This window comes from Myxine glutinosa, chromosome 7, assembly GCF_964187855.1.
Source record: "Myxine glutinosa chromosome 7, kmMyxGlut1.1, whole genome shotgun sequence".
Taxonomy (NCBI): domain Eukaryota; kingdom Metazoa; phylum Chordata; class Myxini; order Myxiniformes; family Myxinidae; genus Myxine; species Myxine glutinosa.
Genome location: NC_136267.1, coordinates 149907134 through 149921786, shown reverse-complemented (window position 1 = coordinate 149921786; position 14653 = coordinate 149907134).

The following is a 14653-nucleotide window of genomic DNA, read 5'->3' as shown; positions in this document are numbered from 1 at the left end:
GAGGGTTTGGAGAGGAGAGGAGTGCTAGGTGGAGAGAGGAGAGTGTCAGGTGGAGACAGGAGAGTGTCAGGTGGAGACAGGAGAGTGTCAGGTGGAGAGGAGTGAGGGGTCACATATTATGTGAAATAACTAAATTCACACCATTTCTGGATCTGATGACTTGCCAGTAACCATTTTGTAAAAATGAATGTGCAGCATATAACTCAATATGTCGAAATGTCACACACATCCATGCCCGTGGGATTCCCACGGGTGACCCCGCTAGTATATATATATTTTCCCTCATTCCAATTTATGGTATTGCGACAAAACGGCTTATATCTTTGGAACGGCTGGTCAGATTTAGACAAATTAAACGGAATTGTGTAGGACGAAAGCCGTGGGTCCAAAGTAAGAAAAAAAAAAAAAAAAAAAAAAGGGGGTGGAGGAGACGGAAAATTTTCGCCAATTTTTCCCACCATTTTATAACACCTAAAAATCGTTCGATCAACATATAAATTAATGACAGACAACGCCATCTCATGCCGGTCCAGAATTATTATGAAAGATGGCGATTGGATGAAAATTGCATACCGACACTCCCTCATTGTCCCTCATGTCCATTCCGGCTACCTGTCTCTTGCTCCCGCTCCTTCCCCCTCCCTCTAGTTCCCATTGGCGGACGTTTTGCGAGAAGCAAAGCGTTTTGCAGGAAGCTTCCAGGAAGCAAAACCAGTGCTGTTGTTTTTTTGACGAAATTTGTCAGACAGATAGCATGGGTGACATGGACGAAATGATTGGATTTTGGTGAAGATCCAGGTTCGAATCCGGCTACGAGAATTGTTTAAAGTGATTCTTCACCATCGAAAGATCGGGTGAAAAGCGATATACATTATATTTAACATAATATACTTATTAATGTTATTATTTTAATATTATTCATATATTAAAAAAAGTTATGGATGAGTGAATGAACCTGGTGGATGAGTTGGGGAGGTGACAAGAACACGCCGATTACATTTTGGTTCAGGTCCGAATCCAGATCCGGCCTATCAGTGGGATACAAAACATAAACTGTTCACCAAGGCGGAGATATGCTCTCTACTGAGCGTCGTTCTAGTTGTGTGTTTGTTCGTCTGGGCGATATCTTAGCCATCCTTTGAGCTAGGAAGCTGAAATTTGGGGAAATTGGTGAACAAGTGCTTTTGAAAAATAATAACAATAATAATAATAATAATTCTTTATTATTTGGTTAACCAGTTTGCGTGAACCCTCAACCTCAACCTAAGTTGAAGTTGTTGCTGCAGTGTTGTTGGTTTTTTTTGTGTATTTTCTCTGCGCCCCGTGCTCGCAGATTTGGTTGGTACATATATTTTATTGTAAGGTAAATGGAACTTGTTGTTGGAACTTGTTGTTGGAACTTGTTGTTGGAACTTGTTGTTGGAACTTGCTGTTGGAACTTGTTGTTGGAACTTGTTGTTGGAACTTGTTGTTGGAACTTGTTGTTGGAACTTGCTGTTGGAACTTGTTGTTGGAACTTGCTCTTGGAACTTGTTGTTGGAACTTGTTGTTGGAACTTGTTGTTGGAACTTGTTGTTGGAACTTGCTGTTGGAACTTGCTGTTGGAACTTGCTGTTGGAACTTGCTGTTGGAACTTGTTGTTGGAACTTGTTGTTGGAACTTGTTGTTGGAACTTGTTGTTGGAACTTGTTGTTGGAACTTGTTGTTGGAACTTGTTGTTGGAACTTGTTGTTGGAACTTGTTGTTGGAACTTGCTGTTGGAACTTGTTGTTGGAACTTGCTCTTGGAACTTGTTGTTGGAACTTGTTGTTGGAACTTGTTGTTGGAACTTGCTGTTGGAACTTGTTGTTGGAACTTGTTGTTGGAACTTGTTGTTGGAACTTGTTGTTGGAACTTGTTGTTGGAACTTGTTGTTGGAACTTGTTGTTGGAACTTGTTGTTGGAACTTGTTGTTGGAACTTGTTGTTGGAACGTTTTGGGAACATTCAAATGTTGGGTTTTGCTAACGTTTCCACAACGTCGCTACAACGTTTCACTTTCGTTGTTGCAACGTTTTGCTCCAACGTTTTGGGAACATTCAAATGTTGGGTTTTGCTAACGTTTCCACAACGTCGCTACAACGTTTCACTTTCGTTGTTGCAACGTTTTTCTTCAACGTTTTGGGAACACTCAAATGTTAAGTGAATCGGATGAGAATTCACAAGTTATTTAATTATTAGAAATTAATGAAGTACTTATTTAATGAATTACATTTCTTTCTCTTCTGACCATGAACTTGGTGTCGACCTGCAGGCCAAACCGTTGGTCAGATGAGCTCGATACCTTGACCAATCATCGTAAGTCACTTGATTGGATGCATATATTAATTATGAGATCATAAGTCACGTGACATGGCGGCCATGGTGGATTTCTTGAAAACCTTTAAAATGCATCCCTGCGTTCATTTTCCGATCGATTGAGTTGAAATTTTGAACAATCGGATCTGGACTGTCGTTGTTAACGACTCTGGCATGCACCCGTCCAATCAGAATGGAGCGGTATGGTCCCCGGATCATCACTGCCTGCAGTTTTAATTAGATTTACTTTTACCTTTCACTCTTTCTGTTCATTGTTCTCGTGGTCATACAATTTTTTGAAGACATGCACATGTCATGATATAGGAAATGTTTGTTCTGTTGAACGGAAGAAATGTTTATGGTTAATAAATTCAATGTGGGAGAGGGCAACACCACAAAGCATACCTCTTTAAGGTGTGTATAAACCCTGGAACATTTCAGCAATCAATACGATGCTGAAATGGTATTTTTGAAGACATGCATGTCATGATATAGGAAATGTTTGTTCTGTTGAACGGAAGAAATGTTTATGGTTAATAAATTCATTGTGGGAGAGGGCAACACCACAAAGCATACCTCTTTAAGGTGTGTATAAACCCTGGAACATTTCAGCAATCAATACGATGCTGAAATGGTATCTTTTGAAGACATGCATGTCATGATATAGGAAATGTTTGTTCTGTTGAACGGAAGAAATGTTTATGGTTAATTTAATTAAACGTGGGAGAGGGCAACACCACAAAGCATACCTCTTTAAGGTGTGTATAAACCCCGGAACATTTCAGCAATCATGACGATTTTCTCATGTCACCTGAAATGGTGTAATATTATGTAATATGGTCGACCTTGGGTTTGTTTGGGTTTGTTGTTTATTTTTGTGGATGTATATTTTTGTGTATTTTGCATATATACTGAAACGCAAAAGAAACTTACCACCTTTGAAACCTTTAAATATCAACAATAACACTGCGTGTAGTAAATGTGTGAACTTATTTGTGGACAATAGTGTCCTCGCTGTCAGACAAAACGGTCACGGATGGTCACTTGAACCTTCAATGGTCACTTCATAGCACAGCTGTTGAACAGCCGTTTTGACTGTCAGTGATTAGCCAAGGGGTACGGGATGATTTTAATGAGCTGCACGTGATGTCTTGATATTGGCTTTAAAAAGGCCAGTGCAAAATGGGCATTTTGACCGAAAGATTTGACCATTTTGACCAACTTCAAAAAGACCGAAAACACAAAAGAAACTTACCACCTTTGAAACCTTTAAATATCAACAATAACACTGCGTATAGTAAATGTGTGAACTTATTTGTGGACAATAGTGTCCTCACTGTCAGACAAAACGGTCACGGATGGTCACTTGAACCTTCAATGGTCACTTCATTGCACAGCTGTTGAACAGCCGTTTTGACTGTCAGTGATTAGCCAAGGGGTACGGGATGATTTTAATGAGCTGCACGTGATGTCTTGATATTGGCTTTAAAAAGGCCAGTGCAAAATGGGCATTTTCACCTAAAAATTTGACCATTTTGACCATTTTGACCAACTTCAAAAAGACTGAAAACGCAAAAGAAACTTACCACTTGTTTGAAATGTAATAAAATTGTAACAGTTCAAAATAAAACAAACCAACAATTGCTAATTGAAACATTGGCATTTTATTGATGACATGTCAAGTTTTTGACCAAGATACACCATCTCATCAGTTTGTTCTACAGTACAGAACAGCACAGGGTGCAATGTCAGTCCCCTTTCAATCACGTGTATGGCCACCATTGTTTTGGATACAGGCAGTGCATCGTCGGCGTATACTGCCTACCAGTCTTTGGATGGATTGCTGCTGGATTCTGTCCCACTCAGTCCTCAATGTCTGAAGCAGCTCTGCCCGTGTCCTGGCCCTGCCAACTACGCGTCTCCCAAGCTCATCCCACAGGTGCTCTATGGGATTCAGGTCAGGGGAGAGCGCAGGCCACTGCATGGTGTTGATGTTTTCGCCTTGGAGAAATGCAGTGGTAAAGCGAGCAGCATGGGGACGAGCGTTGTCATGCTGAAAGGTTCTCAGTTCTGGGTGGTCTAGCAGGAATGGCAGCAGATGAGGTCGAAGGATGTTATCCACATACCGCTGGGTGTTAAGATTCCCATCCACAACCACCAGTGGCGTCCTGTACCGGCCTGATATGGCAGCCCACACCATCACACTTGGGCCACCCCACCTGGTGGCTTGACGCACGCAACAATCGGCATATCGCTCGCCAGTTCTTCTCCAGACACGCTCACGCCCATCAGGACTGTCCACACAGAACCTTGACTCATCGCTGAAAGCGACCTCGTTCCACTGCGCCAAGGTCCACCGCTGATGCTGCTGGCACCATCTCTGACGGTTGCGGCGATGGGCAACCGTCATCACGGGGCCTCTGTATGGTCTTCTGGCAGTCAGACCATAGTCATGCAGTCGTCTTCGTGCAGTATCATTGGAGATCCGTGGGTTTGCATGCCCCGGAGTTTCTGCCGCAGTGCGGGATGCTGGACGGAATCGATCCCGCAGGTGACTTCGGACCATCTGCCTGTCCTGCCTTGCAGTGGTGACTCTTGGCCTCCCTGATCGAGGTCTGTCATCTGCAGCGTTGTGGAGGGTGTCTCTGTCCACCAGAGCCGATATCGTCTGGTGTGAACAGCCAAGGCGACATGCCACCTCACGGTAGCTCAGTCCGCCTTGCAGCATGCCCAGGGCACGCTGCCGTTGATCCCTTGACAATCGTGGCATGTTGATTGAAATGCCCATTTTGCACTGGCCTTTTTAAAGCCAATATCAAGACATCACGTGCAGCTCATTAAAATCATCCTGTACCCCTTGGCTAATCACTGACAGTCAAAACGGCTGTTCAACAGCTGTGCTATGAAGTGACCATTGAAGGTTCAAGTGACCATCCGTGACCGTTTTGTCTGACAGTGAGGACACTATTGTCCACAAATAAGTTCACACATTTACTATATGCAGTGTTATTGTTGATATTTAAAGGTTTCAAAGGTGGTAAGTTTCTTTTGTGTTTTCCGTCCTTTTGAAGTTGGTCAAAATGGTCAAATCTTTCGGTCAAAATGCCCATTTTGCACTGGCCTTTTTAAAGCCAATATCAAGACATCACGTGCAGCTCATTAAAATCATCCCGTACCCCTTGGCTAATCACTGACAGTCAAAACGGCTGTTCAACAGCTGTGCTATGAAGTGACCATTGGAGGTTCAAGTGACCATCCGTGACCGTTTTGTCTGACAGCGAGGACACTATTGTCCACAAATAAGTTCACACATTTACTACACGCAGTGTTATTGTTGATATTTAAAGGTTTCAAAGGTGGTAAGTTTCTTTTGTGTTTTCCGTCCTTTTGAAGTTGGTCAAAATGGTCAAATCTTTCGGTCAAAATGCCCATTTTGCACTGGCCTTTTTAAAGCCAATATCAAGACATCACGTGCAGCTCATTAAAATCATCCCGTACCCCTTGGCTAATCACTGACAGTCAAAACGGCTGTTCAACAGCTGTGCTATGAAGTGACCATTGAAGGTTCAAGTGACCATCCGTGACCGTTTTGTCTGACAGCGAGGACACTATTGTCCACAAATAAGTTCACACATTTACTACACGCAGTGTTATTGTTGATATTTAAAGGTTTCAAAGGTGGTAAGTTTCTTTTGCGTTTCAGTATATTTTCACGACTAATTCCAGTTAACACCCTGCAAAATTTGCTCGTTTTTCTGGCCGAGTCGAAATTGCGTTGAGTTCCTATGGCATGCGCCATTAAAAGCGCCGTGTAATGGTTGAGCTCCCTTTATTCCGTTTTGGTCACGCGAATGAGCAGACAAAATGACGAATGCTGCGGCTGGAGCAGTAGAAGCGATTTTTCTTTTACTTGTTTAATGATTATTCGATATTGTTATGACTTATTGTCAATAGGAATACTAAGTGGTCAGGAGGTAGCCTTTTGCTATGTACAGTTTATTTTATTGTTGATTATACCACATAGCTGTGGTGATAAAGGAAATGTTTGTTTTTCAAACAGATGATTATGATATGACCATGATTATAAAATCATGATGATTATTATGAATGATATCATAGGGTTCCAATGCAGAATGATTGCACGAACTTGGAAAAGAACTTTCAAGCCCTATGGGATAAATTGGGTATTACAAGCGATGGAGTTTCAAAATTTAGCATGATTGAAGGAATTTGACAGTCCCATTTCAGGACTTTTACGAAATTTATATTGCCAAGAGATTTTGGGTACTATTAAAAGAAAAATGATGAGATATTTTTCCCAAAGAACTTTAATATCTGCCATCCATATTGGCTGTCTCACGAATGAAGGATGAGTTGCCTTTAGTGGTTGCAAAGAAAATTTGTGGAGACCAGGCAAAATGGGAAAATATGTCAGATATGACCCTAGGACAGAACAGTGATTCATCAATTGACATGAGGTATGAACCAGAGGTGATGACCGATGATCTTCAATCTCAGTCAATAGATGGACCTGTCCTGACATCATTGGGGAAAGGGCTTATGCAAGGAGTCATCCAAAATGATTAATTTGATTTATTGATGAATATTGATAAATTAATTGAAATTGAATAATTGAATTGAACTGAATAAATTTAATTGAATAAATTAAACTGAATAAATTGAACTGAATAAATTGAATTGAATATATTGATTGTTTGATTGATGAAAATGCAGTCTCAAGAAAGAAGCTTTAATATCTTTGTGAGATATTATCAATGTGAAGACAACCTTGGAAAATTGAGCAAGGTGGTGAGTTTATATATAGATATATATGTGCGGTTACCATTGTGTGATTTCCCCTTCAACAGAGCGGACACCTGAGGATTCACCCATTTCATACTGACCCTCTGGCTCATCTGCAAATACTGATCTGTGAGATTGGATTGTGCAAAAGCCACAGGTGAGAGAGATTCTCTGGAAATCACCGTTTGTACAGGTGGAGAGATCCTTCCTGGAGGTACGAGTGAAGCTTTAGAGGAACAAGCTACAACACATCCAACGCTACTTTGATAAAAGGCGGAATGGGAAATGGAGCCTGCAAGAATACACAAGGACAACCAGAGATTCCACAAAAAGGTACTTGTACACATCATATGTACGACCGTTATGGTGCCGAAGCTATAAGGCAGGTCGAGAATTGGTATTTGTGGACAAAGGGACATGATGAGGAGTTTCCAAGAGATGGTACATTTGAGTGAAGTCGATTGGAAAGATTGGAACAAAGATTGAAAGCCAGGAAGAGACAGAATCTAACGGTAGACTGGCTTGCATTCCATCTTTGGGATGGTGAATCCAGACAACGGGAACAGCAAGAACGGATAACGGATCTAGAACTTAAAATAAAAAGGATACAGGATACAGTGGAGGAGACAAATGCACAACTGCCCTCGAAATTAGGAATGAAAGTGACAGTTGTCCCATCTGATTTCCAGTTGTCTCCCCAAAAAGGACGGTACAGAGAATTTTTTCGTGTTTCAGGAGATAACGAGAGATTGCAGTGGCAACTCAGGGATGTAGAGATGCAGCCCAGCAATACAAGTGCACAGGTGCACAGACCAGGCAATGACAGAAACCGGTGTTTCAAGTGTGGACGGATGGGACATTGGAAAAGAGGATGTCCGTATACCAAAAGGAAGACAAGTTCATAGGGTAAACCAAGATCAAGGGTACCAGTGCTGACCGATACCTCAGACAACGATTAGGCCTTCATTGCGACAAATCCCAAATGACGATTGGCCTCAACAAATTAGATTACTGGACAAACATGAATAACTGTCGATGATTGTTGTGTCTGAAACGTTTTCGGAGCAAGAATTATTCATTTTTCTTTTGCTTGTAAGCAAATTGATAATTAATTGATTAAATGCCGAAATTGGATCTTTTATGTTGGGCACAAAATTTTTAATTTACAAAGTTTGGAACAATTGCTTTGCAATTTTTTGGCAAACCAAGTGACAAGAGTCACATGATGATCAGGTGGGAATTTCGGACTATTGTTCCGCACGATTGATAGGTCAGTGGTCGACTGACATGCAAATGGGTGTGTAGTCAAATTTGGATAAATTATTGTGGAAACTGAAAGGGTAATTTCAATGTGACATCATAGGGGTTTTCTAAGAATAGACTTTTAGTCTATTTGTGTATTAGCATTTAAATTTGATGGACAAATTTTATGAAATTGAAATAAAATTGACACCCATCTTGATCTGTAAATAATGGTTCCAACGCAAACAAATATGCATAATGCATGTGTGTGTGTGTTTTTGTGTATCAATCTTACAAGATTGTTGACACCGACAGTGTGCCTTGTCTGAAAATAGATAGTTCCATGTGGATGGGATCACATATCGAGAGAATTCGTAAAATAAAATAGAAATATAATTTGATTATGAACATTATCATTTTTGTCAAGGGAGATGGAATATAAAAAATTTGATTTGCTGAGTTATGAGCAGCCATTCATTGATAGTAAATTCATTCATAGTAAAAATTGGGAGTAATCTTGAGATTCCATTTTGATAGAATTTATATGAGAATCAAAGCTATTTATGGATATGAGCTTCATAAAAATGTGGGAGTACAAAATTAGCCAAATTTAATTTAGGAGAGGTCTTACACTGACTTCCCAGAGTACTCTGCTCACGGATTTTTATATATATAAACTTGAATTTTATCAGCATATAAATTGTGCTGTATGTATGGATGTGTATAAGGCATAGATGATATGGGAAAATAGTAAAGGAAATTTTGCTGGTTTGAACTATTGTGATTTTTGAGTTCTGGAGTTCAAACAAAGTCACTGGTTAACAGATGAAAATGGATAGTAAATAAATTCTTCGATGCTGGGTAAATTAAGTACGATATTACTAAGACTTATGAGAGCTATTGTTCTTCCTTACAGCAGTGCGAAATTATTGGAAAAAAAAAAAAATTAGATCCAACATAATGAATCTATAAATGAATGTCAGAGGGATAATATCCTCAATTTGTACTAATTATTTGATTGTGGGTAAAGGAATTAATTTATCATAGTGGATTGTTAACAGCAGCCTGAAAATGTCCTGAGAGTGCATCCATGTAATCGGAAATCCCAGATTTGTTTTTACAAACAACATTTTGGTAGAGGTCTTGTGTGGACGAGCACTTCCTTGGTAGATAAAAAACGGTACTGCATGCTGGCAGCCACTTTTGCGGCCAGTTAGGCCAAACAAATTGAGAGGAAATTGTAGTTAAATACGTAAGTTACACATGGCTATTTGTAAAAAGGAAATTTATCGAGATGGGAAACATTTTTCGAAGGTTTATTAAAGTGTTATAATATGACATGTGGCAAAGCAAACTATTGGATGGGAAAATTAGATCTGGTTATAGAATAAATTTATTGACCCCTTGAAGATAATTCTTCGAATCATTGTTTCACTGGCATTTTTTGTTCACATTGGAAATAGTTTGGTAGAGCTTTGGTTAAAACCTTTGGTTGCGGTATCTTGGAACAAATTGATAAACCATAGGAGATTGATAAGAATAGGAACAAATATGGACCCAAAATAGAAAGTTGGATTCATGCCTCTCATTGCAAGCAAGCACATGGGGCTAAGATGGACGATCCCACAGAAAATGAGGCTGCACCTAGCAGCCCAGCAGAACATTCAGTGGCGGATAAATGATAGTCGTGATTTACATTCATTTGAATTACATTTTAACACCCCTTGCATTGATAAACATTACAGTTTCAACATTTAATATTCCGACTTGAATTAGGGAAGATAGTGACATTTATTTGCCTACATGACATACCATTATCTACTGATATTAGCGCAACATGAGGGATAATGTATCACAACTACACTCATGATTAGGGGATTTAGTTCGACCACGGGAGATAGGGGGATCAGGGTAAGACAAATAATCTGATTTATGTTACATATTAAGGGATTTTTCTTTATTTACCTGTTAGGAAGCTTACAAAGGTTAGGAAGTTTGGTATATAATGTTGAATGTCATGGACATATAATTATGTTATAGGTATGAACATATACAAGGGGGGTAGCTCACATGTTTTACAGATGGCTACAGGTGGGACAAAGGGAAAGACCTTATCAAGACAAGCCAACAAATCAGGGGAAAACAGAGACTTCTACTTCGGATACTCCTTGAAAATGGTGATATTCATCCTAGGAATGAGTTCTCTAGTAGTGGGGACTCTGTGTTGCATGCATTGTTTCGGGGTAATGAGAGAACAAAACGCAACATTGGTGGCCGACATACAGATATATGATTATGCGGGACGACATAAGCAAAAAAGAAGTTTAATGGAAGAAAGGGACACACCTTTAGAACCCGATGGATTACACGGGATTAATACTTTTTTACATTTAGCCCACACAAGGGCTGATATAGCAAATGAAAGTAATTGTTGGATATGCACACAAATGCCGCATTCTAGTGAGAACGGAGTACCATTGGAGGCAGTTCCTTTTGGTTGGGATGAATTATGTAGTTGCTTCCCACAGAGGTTGGTAGCAACAATACGACCTGATTTACCAATGTCGATGATGCTAGGGGATGCCAGTTGGGAAAAAGGGGGATATCAATGTGAGGAATTTGAAGACAGTTATAGGCCTAAATATGACAATGAAGTTATGCCCCCTTACGTAACTATTCAACAACAAATAAAAGGGCTCCTATGTTTCATCCGACATCGAACCACAGAGAATAATAAGTTGATGGGAAACTCCACCTGCCACCATTATAGTTACGAGTTGGGCTGTATGAGATTGCTTGTCCCAGTAAAGGACACTAGCTCAAAGATGATATCTTTGTATTGGGAAGGAACTTGGATGTCAGATACGACATGGACCTATAATAATACATATTTTATATGTGGACACAAGGCGTATGCGTATCTCCCACTGACATGGTCAGGATCATGTTTTCTGGGGTTTGTGCTTCCACACATGCACCTGTTAACAAAGTCACCAACGCATATCCTGCATTCTAGGCAGAAAAGAACTATTAGCATGGGATTCAATCAATGGATTGGAATGGTAATATTTCCATTTTATGGAACCTGGAAGGCAGGGCGAGAACTTAGGCACATGGCATTGGCTATGGAGAAGTTGGCAAATAAAACAGCTAGTGGATTGGAAAAACTTACGAGAGAACTGGCAGCAACAAGAACCATGGCATTACAAAATCGTATGGCGTTAGATATGCTGTTAGCAGAAAAAGGAGGTACATGTGCAGTCATTGGTACAGATTGTTGTACGTACATACCTGATGATTCAGAAGAAATTTATAACATAGCCGATACAATCAGACAAGAGGGAGCAAGATACCACGATTATATAAAAGGGGGTGCCTTTGCATGGTTGGGAAACACATTTGGAGGGGTGGCAGCTAAGATACTCCAATATTTGTTTGTTGGTTTAGTAGTTATATTGACAATTGTTTTAGTGGTGGCTTGCTTGAAAGCCTTAGTGACGGTGTGTTTGAATAAGGTAACCAACAACACGATGATAACGCATGAAGTGACAAATGAGGAAAGAAATGTGGAACCAGAAGAGGAAGACTTTTATGGCGACATAAATACTGAGATTAAAAGATTAAATCAAGTGATGTTGCAAATGAATACAGTAGAATTAAGATAATGGCATAACGACAATGTTATGAGTTGTGTCAATTACAAGATCAGTGAACTCATATCACCACGAGTGACACACTGTAAGGAAAAATAAAAATAAAAATAAAAAAGGGAAAAAGAAAAAGTGGAGAGGAATTATGGTAATAATACATTATGCTTAATTTGTTGGTTTGGGAAAATTGTTGTTGGGAATTAGATATTCCCGTTTGTGATTGTAATCATATACAATTTATTTTCTTAGAGTAGTGCTAAAATACCTGCATGAGTTAATTTTTGAACTATATTAACCTGAAAGCATTTGTGGATGCTATTCTTAGTTTAGTAGTGAAATACATACCTGATTGAATATTATTTGTGTGACGCATATAAATGAATATAACTTTTAAATGTTTTAAGGAAAAACAACAAATTGTTGAATGTGAAACTGTCGGAAGACATACATGATTATGCTGATTTCATGGTAGGATGTACCCTATCTGATTCAGTGTGTGTGGAAAGCAGATTCAGATGTGACTGAGCATAAGGATAAGACGAGATCACATTTGAAGGGGGTGCTAACGGAATTGGGAAGAAGTTCGAGAAAGAAAATTTGTGGCTAAAAAGGAAGTTAATCGTGGCATACACCCTCCTTCTCAAAGAATGATGAAGACATTCTCCCGTGTAACTTGGAGATGGATGCTTACCTTCACCAAGGAAATTTATGTGACCATTTGCCTGGATCACACTGCAACATATGAAAGGAAGGCGATCACTTACTCTTGTTTGAAGGCTTCGAACATTCATCACATCAGAAGTTGCAGGACAACGACATTTTACCTGCAACCTCTGTGAAATGCGGGGACATATGTTATTACTTCACCAACTTCCGGGGAACCAGCATGGAGCTGCACACAAACGGCTGTGCCCTTGTCACAACAGCTGTGCGCGATTCTGATGGTTGCTCCTGGTATGGACCATGAATGACCTGAACACCATGGTCCCAACATCATTGTGGATGCATCCGGCATCCCTGTTCCACATCTTGCTGGCCAATCAACGTCACACCAATACTTGCTGCCCACTCACAAGGAGGGAGGAGGCAAGTCGACTACAACTGGGCGAAGGCCTTGTTCATGAATTACTATGCTACAGCAAGAGTGGCAAGAATGCTACATGGAGAGCAGGGTCAGTCTATGACTCCGTGCAGTTATTACAACAGCAAGACCCTACACGAAGTAGTGCAGGTGCTATGAAGACATTAGGAGAAAATGTTTCATACCTGGATTCAAACACAAGTGATCAGCCCTTCCTTTCAAACAAAGAGTCAACATTTGTGTAGAGGCAAACGTTTTTGCCAGATGTTGCAGATGCTTTACAAAACTTGAAAATGAAGTGAAATTGTTGTGTCTTGGTGATGGTGAAGTGTTGTTTTGCAAAGATATTTGTGATGCAAGTGAAATAGATTGAATTAACAAAATGGAATGAGTCAATGACCAACGAAATGTTTTGTGATTCTTGCAGGAGGATTTTGTATGCCTAAGGAAATTGGATTACCAAAGTTATGGTTTGAATACTTGTATTGATGTTTACTTGTAGTGATTGATTGTTTACTTATACTTGTATTGATGTTTACTTGTAGTGATTGATTGTTTACTTATACTTGTATTGATGTTTACTTGTAGTGATTGATTGTTTACTTATACTTGTATTGATGTTTACTTGTAGTGATTGATTGTTTACTTATACTTGTATTGATGTTTACTTGTAGTGATTGATTGTTTACTTATACTTGTATTGATGTTTACTTGTAGTGATTGATTGATTACTTATACTTGTATTGATGTTTACTTGTAGTGATTGATTGTTTACTTATACTTGTATTGATGTTTACTTGTAGTGATTGATTGTTTACTTATACTTGTATTGATGTTTACTTGTAGTGATTGATTGTTTACTTATACGTGTATTGATGTTTACTTGTAGTGATTGATTGTTTACTTAAATTGATGTTTAGATTAATGGTTAATATAAACATAAAACAAAAAGATGAGGGAGTGTGGTAGAATAAATCTTTATACTATGTAACTAGTTATGAGATTGGTAGATCTCAATTGTGGTAGAATAAATCTTTATACTATGTAACTAGTTATGAAATTGGTGAGTGAACCAACAGGTGGTCGTAAGAATGTTAGGAATGTATCTCACTCTGTTAAAGCTGGGAGTCCATTGTCCACCTCCTGTACAGCCCTGGGCTAGAGCACCCTCCTACTGTGTAAATGGAACTCACAGCAGGAGGGGAGCGAGTTGGTGCCAGCAGGGCGATTGTGGATGACCAAGCAGCTTTAGCGCACGGAGGATTAACATTCAGCGGACAGGGGATTAACTCCAGTTTGTCCATATAAACCAGAGCAAACGTTGAGTCAGGACACTTGTCCTCAGAAGCCCTGCCCGACGGAATGAACGAATACCAACGAGAAGCAGCGCCAGGAGATCACCGGCGAACAAGAGGAACCAATGACTTCAATAACTAGATTCGTTATAGTGTTGTAGTACCTATTATATTGAAACAAGTGAATTAGGAGTTAATAAAGTCTGGATCTTTGTAAACCTGTTTTCCGGTCATTGGTCTTGAGTC